The sequence below is a fragment of the Dendrobates tinctorius genome, unplaced genomic scaffold (assembly GCF_039654945.1).
Source record: "Dendrobates tinctorius isolate UK_male_01 unplaced genomic scaffold, ASM3965494v1 ptg000070l, whole genome shotgun sequence".
Classification (NCBI taxonomy): domain Eukaryota; kingdom Metazoa; phylum Chordata; class Amphibia; order Anura; family Dendrobatidae; genus Dendrobates; species Dendrobates tinctorius.
This window is the reverse complement of record NW_027361738.1, coordinates 28,456,212-28,473,628: the sequence shown is the minus strand read 5'-3', so window position 1 is coordinate 28,473,628 and position 17,417 is coordinate 28,456,212. Positions and strand designations below refer to the sequence as shown.

The 17,417-nt window shown below is 41.5% G+C and overlaps 1 protein-coding gene across 9 annotated transcripts in view; it reads right to left on the bottom strand.

Moving 5' to 3' along the window:
* LOC141095489 (sodium channel protein type 5 subunit alpha-like) overlaps nucleotides 1–17,417 on the bottom strand; it is a 524,914-nt gene that overhangs the window by 321,396 nt on the left and 186,101 nt on the right. The window lies entirely within an intron of this gene.

Here is a 17,417-nt window from a genome sequence, read left to right as displayed (position 1 = left end):
AAACATCTGTCATGTTTATTTACTGTTTTATGACTTTCTCTTCCTATCTCTAAAGCTACTTTCACACATCCATCGGTGGCATTCCGGCGTCGTGCGGCGAAAAGATGGAGTATCGGATCCGGCCGTGAACGGAGTGGTCGGACGTATATGCGGCGCATCTTACGGCGCTTGACACGGCTTTCCTGCAAAGGAGTCGCCGGGGAAGAAAGGAAGAGAGAGAGAACACGAACATGAACGAACAGAGAACAGATCCGGGCATGCGCACAGGGTAAAATCATGCATGTGGTGGCCGGATCAGGTAGAAGCCTGATCCAGCGGCCGGAATGTGCCATTGAGAAACACTGTCCCGCAGAGCCGGGAGGGCCGCATATGTCCAAGTCCGGCTTTTTTCACCGGACAAAAAAACGCAACAGCACCCGTCCTGTCCGGCCGCCGGACACAAGAATTCAGCCGGATCTGGTAAAAACCGGAACAAACGGAAGCACGTGCGGCGCGATCCAGCGCATGTGCTTCTCAATGACAAAAAAAACGCATCCGGCGGGAAAAAAAAACGATCCGTTTTTTTAATCACATGCCGGATTGTGCTTGACGGCACAAACCGGATGTGTGAAAGAGGCCTAAAGCTAAACTGTGAGCTTTGAAGTCCTCTTACTATCCAGATTCACCACAAAATGTCTGCTGCATTTCCTGCTTCTGCTTTTCTACAGGTTATGATAGTCCCTCCTGAATGGCTGTGCCATACATTGTGATGAGATGGCTGCAAGGCAATATGGGGCAGCTCGCTGTCCATGCAGTATGTTTTGTGAGCCTTTCTAGTTCATGAAATCCTCTACAATGTGTAAAATGGTGCCAGAGAGAAAATCAAATCACAAATTGTTAAAATTTGCTGGATTCACTAAATATTCGATTAGAATCTAATCAGTATGCTCATCTCTATGCTGTCTTGATAAAAAAAAACAACTTTTCCATTAGAGTGGAAAAAATGTCAATAATAATTGTCTAATTTGCCATAATAATCAGCAGTAATGAGTTGGCAACAGAGCATGTTGTCAGAATATCCGGTGCGCAGAGACCAGCGCCGCCCCTGCAAGTGACGTCACTGATCTCTGCACACCAGGTATTCTGACACTGCTTATTAACAGTGCACTCTGCTCTGGTGCAGGCTCATTATTGCTGATCTGAGCCACCAAGAAAGAGTGATGGTAACCTCTGCCCTCTGATGACCCCACCAAGAGAGAGTGCTGTCATTGTACACATTGCATAGTGCACATCATGCTGGGACTAGCCCAGTCCCAGAGACGAGTGTCACTGATGGCACTTCGTTTCAGGAAGGGGGCAGGGGCTAAGGCACTGGCAGTAACCTCAGCCCCCTGATGACGCTTCGTTTGAGTATCCCAGCTTGCACTGGGATTTTTAAATGAAGCATTGTCAAAAAAGGAAGTGAGAAAAAAAGCAGATAGTGTAGTTTGAGAAGGATATCGAAATTTTAATTCAAGTATAGTAGAAAATAGTATACAGTAATTGTGGCACTAAATAGATAAGGATTTAGGTTGAAAATTACTTTGGACTTCAGAGTCAAACCACTCCTCTTAAAGGGACTCTGTCACCCCTTTTTTGAGATATCATATAATGATATCATTCAATTGTGTGTCACATAAGGATTCTCTTAGTACTTTTGCTTCCCCCTGACCCCGCACCTTTCATGCATAAATACCTTTTCTATATCGGTTCAGATGTATGTAAACTGCCGCTGTCCAGTCCGCTGGGCGGGGCTTATTCACCTGCTCCTCCCCTCCCTGTCTTGCTCTACGCATTTCTTCTTGTGTAAAGCAAGACAGGGTGGGAGGAGCAGTTGAATAAGCCCCGCCCAGCAGATCGGACAGCGGCAGTTTACATACATCTGAACCGATATAAAAAAGGTATTTATGCATGAAAGGTGCGGGGTCAGGGGGAAGCAAAAGTACTAAGAGAATCCTTATGTGACACACAATTGAATGATGTCATTATGTGATATCTCAAAAAAGGGGTGACAGATTCCCTTTAAGTCTCCCACTATCCCAATATTGATTACTGGCTTAGAAAAACATGAGTATTAATAACTTGGATTTGGTATGTTTTAGTATACAGTATAGTCAATTTTACTTTTTTTTAATTTTATTGAAAGATTTTCATGTTTTACAAGATTCAAACTTATTACAAAGAAAAAAATAAATAAAAGGATGTATGCACTAACAGATTGCAATGAAAACAGATTAAACCAGATACGCAATAGATGTGCAGTAGATTATATTATTGAAATTTCTTATACATCTAATAATCTGAAAAGGAGGGAGGACAATAAAAGACTTACAATAGACCGCTTCATCATTCAAAGCGGTGCAATATTCAACATTTCTAATGTCTTTGAACTTAGTGTTTAAGTCAAATAAAGACGGAGGAGAAGTTTGTTTCCAGCGAGAAGCTACTAAACATCTTGCAGCTGTCAATATATATAAAAGAAGTAGTTCTCCTGGATATATTCTGTTGAGAGACATTAAGTAAGAAGAGCTGAGGTTCTAATGATAGGGTCACGTGAAAGACCTGTCTAATTAGAGTTTGTACATTAGTCTACAATGGTGTTATCACGGAACCATCCCAGAATAGGTGAAAGACAGATCCTATCGACGAGGCACATCTCCATGGGAGAAATAGTAGGGTCTCGTTTATGAAGAAACTCCGCAGTGTGGTACTAGAAATGGAGGACAAAAGATACATGTAGACAGACAAGACAATATATACATAAAATGCTAGTGCTCAAATTCAACAGTGCTCATAATAAAGAATTGGTCTCACCAAAATTGTATTCTCGCTTCTCTTCTCAATCACATGTTAACCATATAGGACCAAAGGGGAAGTATTAACAATAGAGAGGGGAGTACGAAGTTGTGCTGAACTCTTAATACTCCATGTTGCTCCCCCTGCATTGCTCCTGCCCTAACAAGGGCAGTACCCAAGCATGGACCTGTTTAGAGATTACCCATAAAGGTTTGTGTAGCCTCCCAACATGTTTCCCCCTTTCGATTCTACAGTCTTTCAAAAGATATTGGAATAGAAACCTGTCAACTATGGAATAGGGATCGGGCAAAATTCCTAATCTTAATATATTGGAAAAACGAGAGATTATGAACAGATAGCTTAGATTTCATCTCCTCATATGTGAACAAGGTCCTTGTTATATAGATAGTATCTGTTAAAGGGAGTCAAGCTTTCAGGGAAATTTGGGTGAAATAGGAAGGATGTAAGGGGGTATCTTGAGGATGTCAGTTTAAATTTTTAGAGCAAGTCCTCCAGTCCAGATGTTTCTAGTGAGATTCATTGGGCCTAGGAGTTCATTTGAAAGGGGATTATATGAACCATTCCATATCAGAGTGTTAGGGTCTGCTGGTGCAAACCAAAGTTTTTCAATTTCCATTCATTTCGTATAGACAGGTTTAGATGACCATGCTGGGATTCTGCGTAAATGTGTAGCCCAATAAAAATCTATAAAGTTAGAGGTACCCAAACCTCCCATATTTTTACTCATCAGCAGGACTGACTTTGAAATTCTGTGGCGCTTCCCAGCCAATATGAACTTCGTAAATTTTACTTTTGACAGGACAGAGAACACATATTTTTGGGTGAGGGTTTTTAGTTAATTTTTTTAGAAGATTTGTCAACTCTGTTTTAGATGTCTGTTTTTTGTTTGTTTTCTTTATTTTTTTTATTCCAATTCAAAATGTATGAATGAATGGACAACTGGACACGGATATTGTTCTTGTCATTAGGGTGTGTGTTTTTATGCAGTCTGACATAGTCAAAGCTGGTTAGACAGTGTTAAAATACAAGGATATGTCCTTTTGACAAAAGAAAATGGTATCTAACCATCAATGTATTCATATTTTTCCAAGAAAAGGAACAGAGTAATAGCGCATCAATGAGTTCTAAGAAAATGATGAATCAGAATTATTTTTTATGGAGAATACAAGTATTTACTAGTAAAATGTAAATGTCACGCTGTGTGCATGAGATTTCTGAACTCTGATAGACATAGCTGGTACTGTTAAATGCAGCTGAAAATCAGCATTAAAAAACACACACACAAAAAGCTGAACTTAGCCTAATGCAGCTTTCTAATATGAGGTGTTTTACAATTGGTGGAGACTGATGGACAGGTCTAGTCACTGCTCCTCCATCAGCAGCCATTGTATAGACAGAAGTTCTGGTCAGTTTTGGTGGAAAGCTGCACTAACGAGACCCCCTTTAAATTTACTTTGCTGTAAGATACGGGAAAGGACAATCTTTTATCTTTTTATTGAAGCAACCACATGGCATTTTTCTCCCCATTTTGCACTCCCATTAACGCTTTTAAAATAAATAACAAACTGGTGCTCTGCTTAAATTTCAGGCCCTTGGAGTAAGTAGCACTGTGGTTCCCCTAATGAATTCCACAGTAGAGTCTCCAATTCCATCTGTTGAAGTTGCAGACAATCTGTCATGCTAGACAGATCAGGCAAACCGCTCAGCTGCTAACACAAAACAGAGTGCTGTCTTCGGAGACTTACGCGCTGTCACTCCTATCAAAGGGAGTGAAGAAGACAAAACGCCACAATGCGTAAAAGGGATTTTAGAAATAATTTAGATCAACCAAAGTCTGAAAGTGTTTTCTAAACAAAGCCTACTGTTTGTCTTACGAAGACATGATATTTCATTCTATATATTATACATATTTCTGGAGGCAGTAGCTCCAATACTACATGTAAGGAAATAAGCTTGTTAAAGAAAATAGATAATTATAGAATTTCTGGTGTCCTGTTGGAAACTCCTCTATTTCCCAGTACTGAAAGGGTATGAAATGCTTTTCTAATATAGCAAGGTTCTCCAAAAATATAACCTGATGTCTTATTGCTGGCTCTAAGGGCTCACGCAGACGGCCGTATTTCCAGTCCGAGTGCGTTTCGACAAAAACATGAGATCGCAATCAGACCAATATTATTGTATAGGGGGGTGCACACATCTGATTTTTTTCCTTGGACCTAGTCTTTCCAATAAAAAAAATCACAGTATGTACAATTTGCATCTGATATTCAGATCACACTTATCCATGCAATTTAATGAATCCGTGGAAAAAAATTGGACCGCAGCGGGGTGAAATCTGAGTGCGGTCCAATATTATGGACTGACAGAATAGAGAAGATAGAGATTTTTTTCCCATCTTCGCATCAACCGAGAAAATTGGATCACACTATGATCAATCTCTGATCAGAGCGTGATTATCATAATTGGCCCGATTCTCTCGGATGAGAGAGAATACGGTGGTGCGCCCCTAGCCCTAGGCAAGCAAAAATCATGAGGAGTTTAGGAGTCTTATATAATGAATGGATAACCAAAAAAAGTTTTCATATAAACGATTCCTCTCTTTTCCCCTACTACCAGTATGCTCTAACCACACACCATCGCTTCTTGTTTACACTGCTGTATAATGATGTCTCGGCCATTGGGCAATTCTGGCAAATGCCAGAAGGACCTGTCTAGTCTTGGGCTGCCTTGTCTGCTACATTGTTAAAAGAATCGGTCTTCTCAAGACACCCATACGTTGTGACGAAGCACTGTTAAGAGTTGTGACGGAGCACAAAGTCGCTGACTCTGTCACTTACCCCATCAGGCCATGGGAATCATTAGAAATATTGGTCATGTAGTAAATCTTGCTTTCCTCCATCCAGGGTAATATTAGTAATATATCGTATCTGGTGCTTGGAGATGGGGACAGCATGGGCCTTTGTGATTTCAAATGCCAGCGCTGAATTTCAGCCCCAGACCGTACATGTAACTCATCCAGAGCAGTTAACAATGGAAGAATTTCCCCAATGACATACAGTTGTGGCCAAAAGTATTGACACCCCTGCAATTCTGTCAGATAATACTCAGTTTCTTCCTGAAAATGATTGCAAACACAAATTATTTGGTATTATTATCTTCATTTAATTTGTCTTAAATGAAAAAACACAAAAAGAATTGTCCTAAAGCCAAATTGGATATAATTCCACACCAAACATAAAAAAGAGGGTGGGCAAAAGTATTGGCACTGGTCGAAAAATCATGTGATGCTTCTCTAATTTGTGTAATTAACAGCACCTGTAACTTACCTGTGGCACCTAACAGGTGTTGGCAATAACTAAATCACACTTGCAGCCAGTTGACATGGATTAAAGTTGACTCAACCTCTGTCCTGTGTCCTTGTGTGTACCACATTGAGGATGGAGAAAAGAAAGAAGACCAAAGAACTGTCTGAGGACTTGAGAAACCAAATTGTGAGGAAGCATGAGCAATCTCAAGGCTACAAGTCCATCTCCAAAGACCTGAATGTTCCTGTGTCTACCGTGCGCAGTGTCATCAAGAAGTTTAAAGCCCATGGCACTGTGGCTAACCTCCCTAGATGTGGACGGAAAAGAAAAAGTGACAAGAGATTTCAACGCAAGATTGTGCGGATGTTGGATAAAGAACCTCGACTAACATCCAAACAAGTTCAAGCTGCCCTGCAGTCCGAGGGTACAACAGTGTCAACCCGTACTATCCGTCAGCATCTGAATGAAAAGGGACTGTATGGTAGGAGACCCAGGAAGACCCCACTTCTTACCCCGAGACATAAAAAAGCCAGGCTGGAGTTTGCCAAAACTTACCTGAAAAAGCCTAAAACGTTTTGGAAGAATGTTCTCTGGTCAGATGAGACAAAAGTAGAGCTTTTTGGGAAAAGGCATCAACATAGAGTTTACAGGAGAAAAAAAGAGGCATTCAAAGAAAAGAACACGGTCCCTACAGTCAAACATGGCGGAGGCTCCCTGATGTTTTGGGGTTGCTTTGCTGCCTCTGGCACTGGACTGCTTGACTGTGTGCATGGCATTATGAAGTCAGAAGACTACCAACAAATTTTGCAGCATAATGTAGGGCCCAGTGTGAGAAAGCAGGGTCTCCCTCAGAGGTCATGGGTCTTCCAGCAGGACAATGACCCAAAACACACTTCAAAAAGCACTAGAAAATGGTTTGAGAGAAAGCACTGGAGACTTCTAAGGTGGCCAGCAATGAGTCCAGACCTGAATCCCATAGAACACCTGTGGAGAGATCTAAAAATGGCAGTTTGGAGAAGGCACCCTTCAAATATCAGGGATCTGGAGCAGTTTGCCAAAGAAGAATGGTCTAAAATTCCAGCAGAGCATTGTAAGAAACTCATTGATGGTTACCGGAAGCGGTTGGTCGCAGTTATTTTGGCTAAAGGTTGTGCAACCAAGTATTAGGCTGAGGGTGCCAATACTTTTGTCTGGCCCATTTTTGGAGTTTTGTGTGAAATGATCAATGTTTTGCTTTTTGCTTCATTCTCTTTTGTGTTTTTTCATTTAAGACAATTTAAATGAAGATAATAATACCAAAGAATTTGTGTTTGCAATCATTTTCAGGAAGAAACTGAGTATTATCTGACAGAATTGCAGGGGTGTCAATACTTTTGGCCACGACTGTACAATTAATGGAAATAAATATGCAAGCTTGGCCACCAAGATTGTATGGGAATGCAGTGTTTAAAAGCAGAGAATGAGAACTCCAATACCAGAGCTAGGCCACAAACTATCTCACTATCATGCCAATGTTTCTAAAAGTCCATTTTTACTTTTGAACATTTCTAGGCACATCGAGATTTTTTGCTGAATTTTCGAAGGAGAAACTGGCCATGGGCACAATGTTTTTCAAGGAGTTTTTGGAATGGGAACAAAGTACAGTACTCCTCCAAAAATTCTCATAAAAACCCTGAACTGGTTTTCACTTTTTAAAACTTGTAGTTTTTGAAAACCTTAAAACTTGAGAGGTGGAGGCCCTTATGCAATAGTCCATTTTGTAGTCTCCATCAGATCCCACTAAGATAATCTTTTTACCTGACTACAAGCAGACCTCCTTAAGCTTTGTGCACAAAATGTTTTTGAAAAAGCTTTTGGAACTGAAACAGAGAACTACTCAAACACTTTTCCAAATCTTCCTCCAAATATCAAAACTTTGTGCACAAAATGTTTTTGGAAAAGCTTTTTGAACTGAAACAGAGAACAACTGAAACACTTCTCCAAATCTTCCTCCAAATATCAAAACTCTACAAAAACTTAGAGTTTCTTCTCTGAACATTCAGCAATAAAATGCCATGTGCACTTAGCCACTGAGTGGCAGTTTTTAAGAAGTTTTAAGATTTGGGCGAAGATTTGGACAGTTTGTGCTCAGCTTCTGTTTCAAAAACTCACTGAAAAACTTAACCTAGGTAAACACACACAGAGTTTTCAAGTTTTTCTTTTTGGAGTAGAACATTTCTAAAATCCTTTAACAAAACGAACTTGGAAACTATTTCCATTCATTTCTATAAGAAATCCACATATACATAAGATTTTTGAGAGATTTTGAAAAATGATTGCTGTGAAAAAGTGCATATCACTTCTTTGAAATGTATTCTCATGGAATCTATTCCCAAATAAAAACTCAAAAGGCGCCAACAAAAAAAAAATTTGGTAAATTTTTTTTTTCAAAACTCTTCAGATCTTCAGAACAGAAAAACACCAAAAAATCCCAAATAAAGTAGTTTTTATTGAACTGCTTTCCACTTTAAAAACTCATAGTTTTTGAAAAACGTAAAACTTGGGAGGTGGAGGCCCCCATGCAATCGTCCCTTTTTGCAGTCACTATGATGTGCATACTAAATTTTTGGAGGCATTTTTGGAGCTGAAACTGAGCGGAAACTCTTCAAATCCTCCTCCACATCTCAAAACTCTCAAAATGTGGAATTTCTACTCAGTTTCTGCTAAGAAAACTCAGCAAACAGACTCCGTGTACACATGTGAGGATGCGGATTGTCTTATTCTGTCCCTACACCACCGTATGTTTTTGTGTAATGTTAACAGTGTTATGCATTTAATGTGTATGTGTGTAATCTCAACACAATATGATATGGTTATGTGTAGAATAGTGGGGCAGGTGCCGAAATTCCATGATAGTGTATAATGATAAATGTTTATAGATAAAAGGAAACAAGGGTTATTAGTAATATGTAGTTGGAAAAAGAAAATAGATAAATTAATAGTTAATGTAAGGTACAGGTCCACAGATGGGAGGGGAATAGTGTTAATGAAAGGAAAGGTATCTCTTGGTTATGGGTGGTTAAGGAGTAGTGGAAGGTTTACGCAAATTCTTCATGGAGTTCCAGTGCAGTGGGCTGCTAGGGCCAACATGGGCTTATCACTCGGGGGAGAGGATTGTCATACAACTCTTCCATATGGCTCTATTCCTCAGGCCTGAGACCTCGAGATTGGCGCCGGGGCCATCGGACACATTGCATGTTCAGAGGAAGATGGTGGAGGATGATGGAATCTGGGTGCACTGCCATGGGTGGAGAGAGATCCCTAGAGCTAGTTGAACGAGTGCTAGGGCTGAAGATATATCCGGTACTAGAGGGAAAGACTGTAACCAGTTGTGCCCTATCCCACATGCTCCACTGTAAGGACTGTGAACTATTCAGTAAAAGTTTGACTATTGAAAAGCATTTGGTGTCCCCTGGATTGTGTGTGGCGGTTCCTGAAGATGCCAGAACGTGCAGAAGTAGCAGCTCTTCCATGTCTACCTCGCTCAGGCACATTACACACATATCCAAAAATATAGTTTCCTAGAGCAGTTTCCATTACAAAACTTTGCGTTTTTGACGGCTACTGCATTTTCCCAGGCAAAGCTGCTTTATGAAAGTGGCAGAGGTAGTTTTCCTGAGGAGGTTTTGCCTTAGGCTGGAGTCACACACGATTAAAAAATCGGGCCGATTTTTACAGTATGAAATCGCACAAAGGTTTCTTGTCCAGGGATCCGTCTTTCATCCGAATTTCCGGTGATGAACTGATCTTATTCACATCTAAGCATCAAATCGACATCCAATGCCAATGCCTGATGCTCTTTCCTGTGACCTGGAGAAGTCTTGCGATTTTATCGCAAGTCACACTTGTGGTCCGTTTGTAATCCGATTTTTAATCGCACCCATAGACTTGCATTGGCGAGTCCGATCCGAAAATCGGTGACAATCGCAGCATGCTGCGATTGTCTCAGTCCGAGGAACGGATCCGATAAAAAAACAGATGATGGGAGCAGCACCATAGAATAACATAGGGACGAATGCAATGCGATTTTTTTATCGCATTGCATTCGTCCGATTTAATCGCTAGTTCTTGTGACAGCTTCTCTGCTTTCATTCTATACTGTTAAGTAGAGAGAACAGGCAGCTTCCTAGAAAAAAGACATCCAAAGAATAAGCATGTCCCTTATTTTAACAGCTTCAGGGTTTCCGAACCCTGAAGCAGTTAAAACAAGGGACATAAGGCAGAACATGTGCACAGCGGTGTCGCTTTGATATTGCTGTGCTCTTTGTTGATTTTATGGGGAGCTTTTACAGAGGAATTCGCCTTAAAAAGACTCTGCTTACACATACCCTTAATTAGAAGACTGTCGAGACACAAAAGGTAATATAATGAAATTATACTTTTGATAATCATAATTTTCTAATATAAATATAAATATTAAATTGAATATCTTTAGTAATTGACAATAAATAAATTAGACATACAAGGTCTACAAATTTGTGTATAGCAACAACTGAAATGAATCAAAAAATATTTTCCAAAAATCTCTTGTCCAGATTTGGTAATTACCATACTCTTGGACAAAACACAAATCTGTACTGATAGGATTACACATACGGAGTCTCATGTGATGTCTTAGTAAGTAATTGAGATCTCATCTTGATATCCCGGCCTCTATTATCCTGTGCTTGTAAATCAATTTCTGTTGAAACATGCATTGCTGGCTGAAGCAAGATGTAAAATAGAAGAATAGATCACAACAGGAAGAAATATTCAAAGTGGAAACAGTAAACACACTTCAAAGCCTCTCATTTCTAGTGATTAGCCTCCAGCCTATGTGTATATGTGAGAAAGAAAGACGGCTCAGTAATGAGACCTGCTATATTTTCACCACTTGAGGAAGTGAAGCCCAATAGCTAATCACTGCATTAAGTGCACATCAATGTGTCTCACCTCCCTGGGTTTGATATTGTACAATTACTTCATGAACAACAGGCTGCAATCATGCTACTAATATATCGGGAGGTATCAACTCTGGTGTCTTTTATTATCATATTGCTTGTACATTATACCTGGCAGTATACCAGGGAAAATCAATAAAATGTCTAATTTACTTTTTGATATCTGAACTACATTAAAAGTTCAAAATGCACTACATATTTGCACTCTATACTTACTGTATGTCTAATATATATATATGTGTGTGTGTGTGTGTGTGTATACATATATGTGTATATATATATATGTGTGTGTGTATGTATGTGTGTATACATATATATGTGTATATATATATATATATATATATATATATATATATATATATATATATGTGTGGGTGTGTGTTCACAGTTGTGCTCAAGAGTTTACATACCCCGGCAGAATTTTTGCTTTCTTGGCTTTTTGTCAGAGAATATCAATGATAACACCAAAACTTTTTCTCCACTCATCTTTAGTGGTTGGGTGAAGCCATTTATTGTCAAACCAGGGGCAGACCTACCGCCCGTGCAGCCCGGTCATTGAACGGGGGCCCAGGGGAGAGAGGCCCCTCCAGCCTCCAGCACCGCATGCAGGGGCGCAGCTATAATGAGGCGAGTTGAGCCAACTTGTCAAGCGGCAGGCAGCAGGGGGCGGCATTATACGCTCCTCTACCCGCAGCACCTACAATTTAGCCTCTTCTGCACGCTGGTGCTGCAGTCCTGCAAGAGGCTTGTAACTGATGAAATCACAGGAGGGAAGGAGTCAGGGCCCCCTGATCATGTGATCCCTGACTACTCAACTCCTGTAACCTCATCACAGGTCCTGTGCGCATCAGCCCTAGCCGTTCTTTTATGCAGGACTCTGTGCTGGTTGTCATTGTGCTGGATGAAGGGAGTTTATGGTGGATGTAGCAGAGCTGTGTGTGTACGAGGTGTACGGAGCGGAGCTGTGTGTGTGCGGGGTGTAAGGAGCGGAGCTGTGTGTGTACGAGGTGTACGGAGCGGAGCCGTATGTGTGTTTGAGGTGTACGGAACGGAGCCGCACGTGTACGAGGTGCACGGAGCGGAGCCGCACTTGTATGACATGTACGGAGCAGAGATGTGTACGAAGCGGAGCCGCGTGTGTATGGAGCAGAGCCACACATGTGCGAGGTGTACAGAGCGGAGCAGTGCGTGTGCAAGATGTACAGAGCGGAGCAGCATGTGTGCGAGGTGTACAGAGCAGAGAAGCACAGGTGCAAGGAGGAGCGGAGCCACACGTGTACAAGGTGTACGGAGCGGAGCCGCATGTGTACGAGGTGTACGGAGCAGAGATGTGTATGGAGCGGAGCCGTGTGTGTACGGAGCGGAGCCGCACATGTACGAGGTGTACGGAGCAGAGCCGCACGTGTACGAGGTGTAAGGAGCAGAGCCGCACGTGTAAGAGGTGTACGGAGCAGAGCCGCACGTGTACGAGGTGTACGGAGCAGATCCGCACGTGTATGAGGTTTACGAAGCAGAGATGTGTACAGAGCGGCTCTGTGTGTGTACGAGGTGTACGGAGCAGAGCCGTGTGTGTACGAGGCATTAAAAGTAGAACCGTGTGTATATAATGTGTGTGGAGCCATCCGTGTACAAGGTGTATGGTGGGGAGCATTCATACCTCCCAGCGGGACAGTCCCAATTTTGAGAGAGAGTTTGCCCCACTGCCCCGGCTGGGAGCTTACTTTTCCCACGGACAAATGAGTACACGGCGGAGCCCCGAGGAGCACTTTAAAATTTGCATGTGACGTTCCACCAGAAGTGACATGCTAGAAGCTGACCAGAAATTAGGTAATTTCAGGAGAAGATTGTGATGAACCATGGAGACGCTTCAGGGAATGCTTCAGATCCATCACCGTGTCCTGCTCCAACAGCGCGGACAGCAGGATCACCTTGGACTCGGGGATGCTGGCCATGTGAGCGGCTCATGATATGTTCTGCATCGGGAGGCTCAGGTAGGCATTACAGTGGGAGCCGGGCTGCTATAGTATCTTTATAGAATCTTTCTCTCTCTGTTTCTTTATCTCTCTAATCTTTCTTTTTTTCTTTCTCTCTCTCTCTGTTTTTTCATTCTCTCTCTGTTTCTTTCCTTTTTTCCTCTTTCTTTCTTTCTTTCTTTCTTTCTTTCTCTGTTCTTTCTTTCTTTCCCCTCTTTCTTTCTCTCTCTCTTCTTTCTTTCTTTCCCCTCTTTCTTTCTCTCTCTGTTCATTCTTTCTCTCTCTGTCCCATAAAGTGGGCCAGCCCCAGACAACAGGGTACAAACAAATCATTATTACTATCAGTCCAAGTGGACAATTATATACATAAAGTTAATGATGTCCCTGTGCCAAGCAGTGCGGAGGATCAGAATACACTGAGGAGACCAGAGCAGCGGTGTTTGGGTAGAACTATATGGTGCCCATTATACTGTATGCAGTATTATATGGGGCCCATTATACTGTATGAAGTAATATATGGGGCCCATTATACTGTATGAAGTAATATATGGTGCTTATTATACTGTATGAAGTAATATATGGCACCCGTTATAGTGTATGAAGTAATATATGGGGCCCATTATACTGTATGAAGTAATATATGGTGTCCATTATACTGTATGAATATATGGGGCCCATTATACTGTATGAAGTAATATATGGGGCCCATTATACTGTATGAAGTAATATATGGGGCCCATTATACTGTATGAAGTAATATATGGTGTCCATTATACTGTATGAAGTAATATATGGTGTCCATTATACTGTATGAATATATGGGGCCCATAATACTGTATGAAGTAATATATGGAGCCCATTATACTGTATGAAGTAATATATGGGGCCCATTATACTGTATGAAGTAATATATGTGGCCCATTATACTATATGAAGTAATACTGTATATGGTGCCCATTATACTGTATGAAGTAATATATGGGGCCCATTATACTGTATGAAGTAATATATGGTGCCCATTATACTGTATGAAGTAATATATGGGGCCCATTATACTGTATGAAGTAATATATGGGGCCCATTATACTGTATGAAGTAATATATGGGGCTCATTATGCTGTATGAAGTAATATATGGGGCCCAATATACTGTATGACGTAATATATGGGACCCATTATGCTGTATGAAGTAATATATGGGGCCCGTTATACTGTATAGAGCATTATATGGGGCCCATAATACCTTATGCAGTAATATATGGGGCTCATAATACTGTATGGAGCATTATGTGGGGATAGGGGATGACTTTGTTTGTTGTGGATCTGACCGCTGGGACCCCCATGATCCTGGGAAACGTAGCTTTGAAGAGAAGGGGTCCATGTAAATGGAACTGTGGTCAATCAATGAAGTGATTAAACAGAGTCAGCATGGGTTTGTAACTAATAAGTCATGTCAGACTAACTTAATTTACTTCTATGATGGAATCACTGATTGGGTGGATCAAGGAAATGCTGTAGATATCGTATATCTTGACTTCAGCAAAGCATTTGACAAAGTATCTCATACAATCCTTATTGAAAAAATGACTAAGTATGAAATAGACAAGGCAACTGTTAGGTGGATTCATAACTAGCTTAGTGATCGGACCCAAAGAATGGTCGTAAATGGCTACACATCCAGTTGGAAGAATGTCTCAAGTGGGGTACCACAGGGCTCTGTCCTGGGCCCTGTATTGTTCAACATCTTTATCAACGATTTAGATGAAGGAATTGAGGGTAAACTGATTCAATTTTCTGATGACACAAAGCTAGGAGGGATAGCTAATACTAGAGAAGAGAGAGAGAGAGAGAGGATTCAAAAAGATATAAATAAACTGGAGAAGTGGGCAGCAACTAACAGAATGTTTTTTAACAGGGAAAAATGCAAATTACTACATCTGGGCAATAAAAATGAAAAAAGCATATACAGAATGGGAGGAAAAGGGCTAAGCAACAGTACATGTGAAAAAGACTTGGGTATACTTATAGATCACGGACTGAATATGGGTCAACAGTGTGATGCAGCAGCAAAAAAGGCAAATGCAATTCTAGGATGTATTAACAGAAGCATACAGTCTAGATCACGTGAAGTCATTATTTCCCTCTACTCCTCTTTGGTCAGACCTCATCTGGAATATTGTGTCCAGTTTTGGGCACCACATTTTAAAAAAGACATCAACAAACTGGAGCAAGTTCAGAAAAGAGCAACCAGAATGGTGACCGGTCTGCAAACCATGTCTTATGAGGAAAGGTTGCAGGATTTGGGAATGTTTAGTTTGCAAAAGAGAAGACTGAGAGGAGACTTAATAGCTGTCTACAAATATCTAAAGGGCTGTCACATTGTAGAAGGATCAACTTTATTCTCATTTGCACAAGGAAAGACTAGAAGCAATGGGATGAAACTGAATGGGAGGAGACACAGATTAGAGATTAGAAAAAACTTTTTGACAGTTAGAGTGATCAATGAGTGGAACAAGCTGCCACGAGAAGTGGTGAGTTCTCCTTCAGTGGAAGTCTTCAAACAGAGGCTGGACAGACATCTGACTGGGATGATTTAGCGAATCCTGCTTTGAGCAGGGGGTTGGACCAGATGGCCCAGGAGGTCCCTTCCAACTCTATGATTCTAAGTGTTCTAAGTGTTCAATCATACGCACTGTGGTGCCATTCACATGTGGCTCTTCAAATAACTCCTATAAGAGAGTGATGAGGAGATGAAAAAGTATAGCAAAAATTCACTGATCGGGGCTGATGAGTGTTATAGTTTGTGGGCTGGTGGGATTTGTGTGGCAGGGCTGCATTGTTCCAGTCCGGCCCAGTGCCAGGCCTACTACTGCCATTAATGACCCTTATCCGGGATACTTCTGTGTTGTTCTTGTATGTGCGTGTGATGGCGCTGACATCCTTGTGTTTGAGCGGATCGGAGCACAGCTGCGGAGGAAGCAGAAAAACTAATTTCTCCATCTCCTCCATTACCAGCGTCAGCATATATTGCCCAGAACTTGGATGATATCAGAGTGATGTGCGCTGTCACTCGCACCCATAGACATATATGGGTGCGAGTGTGCCGAGTTTCGGCCGAGTGTCGGTGACAATCACAATGTGCTCCAATTTCACTCACACGTACAATACGGCCGAGGAAGAAAACGGTGATGGGAGCTGTCCCATAGATGAATACTGGTCCGAGTGCTATGCAATGTTTTATCACATAGCACTCGTCCATATTCATCGCTAGTGTGATGCCGGCCTTATGCTCAGATCACAAGAACCTTGGCCAGTCCATGCATTGCCATCTGATCTTGGATCGATTTGTACAGATGTATGAACTTGTCCTGTGACAGATTGTGTTCTTGATACTATACGCTATGGTGAAGACTCTTGCTTACCATAAATATTATATATATGTATATAGGCGGAAGCTGATAAGTTAAAGCCAGGGATCATTATACTACAGGCCTAAAACCCCATTCTGCCTCCATACAGCAGGATTACAGCCAACATTTGCAGACTGGTGAGTGATAACACTGCTTCTTTGCATTGTAATTCAATTCATTCTATGCTGTTTATAAATATATTACCTGAAGAGCCCGGCATTACCCTGGCATAGTAACTAACTGTGGTTAGTTATAACAAATTATAATGATTATCCTCCATCCCATAGTCCCGTGCTCATACAACCTATATGTTTACTCATATTTGTTGTAGTATTGGGGGGGGCCCGGGAAGATTTCTTGCACAGGGGCCCTCTGCAGTCTGTGTCCGCACCTGTGTCAAACTACTGTGTTTTCTCTTTTCAAACCATAATGACTACTAAAGGTAACATACTCACTTGTGACCTGTGCCAGGAAAATTCTTCGGGATGCAAAGAAAAACCCACAAATAACTTCAGCTGAAATAATGGAGTTTCTGAAAACTAGCGGTGTGGCTGTTTCAAGATGCACAATAAGGAGACACTTGAAGAAAAATGGGCTGGAGAGGATCTGTCATTCTTCCTTGCAGATCCTCTTCAGTTCCGTCAGGATGGATGGTGAACGTTGGTGGACAGCCATTTTCAGGTCTCTCCAGAGATGCTCAATTGCGTTTAGGTCAGGGCTCTAGCTGGGCCAGTCAAGAATGGTCACAGAGTTGTTCTGAAGCCACTCATTTGCTATTTTAGCTGTGTGCTTAGGGTCACTGTCTTGTTGGAAGGTGAACCTTTGGCCAAGTCTGAGTTCCAAGAGCACTCTGGAAGAGGTTTTCATCCATGATATCTTTGTACTTGGCCGCATTCATGTTTCCTTCAATTGCAAC